The following is a 1,767-nucleotide window of genomic DNA, read 5'->3' as shown; positions in this document are numbered from 1 at the left end:
CTAGTGTCCTTCCCCTTCATTTTTGAAGAAAATAAACACTTCTAATCATTTTTCATTACACGTTGTTTTTATGTCCCCTAAGCCAAAACAACTCACCATCATAATCAACCAAGCATACACACAAGTTATTAAAACTTGTACTAAATCAATTCCAGCAGAAGTTCATACAGTATCTGCAATTCCTACTAGATCCTAGTTCAACAATTCCAAGCCAGCGATTAGTCAACAAGTAATCAATGGACATGAAAGTATACCCGGAATGTGCTAGCTATATCAAATAAGACCTAAGCTTGAATCTCTGTTACGTAGCTCAATCAAAAATCACCACCTGGTCAGCAAACATGACAGCTTTTATGCATATCTATGTTATTGTCACTGCCGTGTGACATGCAAAATATTGGCTTTGTTGGGAGCAAGGTATACTGGGGGCTTGATGAAAGATGATTCATGAGCACAATCACTGCTATATGATTCATCACTACATGCTAAGTAATCCTTGCAAAGCACTACCAAGCTACAAAAGACCACTTCTCTGCTCATTCCCAGTATTAGGATTTTAAAAAAAAAAAAATAGAGTCAAAGTGCCTATGATGTTCGAATTATTAAAAGTACATTTACACAATGCCAAGCTCGTGCTCATCACAGGCTCATGCCAAGCACATGCTCATGTCAACGCTCATGCCAAGCACATGCTCATGTCAATGCTCATGCCAAGCTCATGCTTGTGCCAAACTCATGCTCATGCCAAGCTCATGCTCAAGCCAAGCAGATCCACGACCAAGAGGAATACGCCAAGCCCTTAAACAAGTTCATGCTAGGCAAAAAAAAAAAAATCCAAGCAAGCATGATACTATGCATACAAGTATCAAACATACATGCAAAGCCATGCCAAGCTCCTCCCTAAGGTTGTGCATCTCTTACAGAACAAATGAGAACCATGCTAAGCGATTATGCCCATTCTTTTCAATATCAAATCACTCTCAATTGATGACTCAAAATACGTAAGGTAGCCACAAGCTCAAGCTACCAAAGCACATGCCCAAACAAAGCTACTACATGCTTAAATAACTCCAATCAAGCAAAACACACAAAAAAAAAACACTCCAAGCAAATAACTGAAATCATGGAAAAAGGTCTGTCTCAATCCAACCTTGCTTTCTTTGACCTATATTTTGTCACACATGCATTATTTTACCTGAGAACTTGCTTCATTATAACTCATCTTACTCGCGAATTTATTCATTCACGCTATTGAATACTCATGGCTTTTCAAAACACACTTCATTTCTCTTTCTTTCTCACGAGTATTACTCCTGCTGCTGTTCCCAGCAGCAAATCATCTCCTCATCTTTCAATTATCAAGTCATACGTTTCCTGCTATTCTTTTTATCACTCTTATTTCATTTCTCACACAATGATGTATGCATTTTATCACCATTCTTAACACAAAATTCATGCTTCCTGCATTATATGATACACATAACTGACACAGACTTATATGTTACAATTCATTTAGTTTTACTTCTGTTAATTATTCGATCACATGATTCCCTTACTTTGTTCCACGACTTAGCAAATAAGTATAACACACTTTGACTCTCCAGCTATAGTAACTTAGTATTGATTTCAAATCACCAAGCATCTCATTCCTTTCAAATAGTCATTTGTTATTTAGCAAACATAATTGTGCATTCCACAACCACCTGATGCCTATATGCATTAAACTAATACACACATGACACATGCCTTATTAATATCAGCACAACA

This window comes from Rosa chinensis, chromosome 2 (genome assembly GCF_002994745.2).
Source record: "Rosa chinensis cultivar Old Blush chromosome 2, RchiOBHm-V2, whole genome shotgun sequence".
In the NCBI taxonomy this organism is placed as follows: Eukaryota; Viridiplantae; Streptophyta; class Magnoliopsida; order Rosales; family Rosaceae; genus Rosa; species Rosa chinensis.
Note: the sequence above shows the minus strand (reverse complement) of the source record.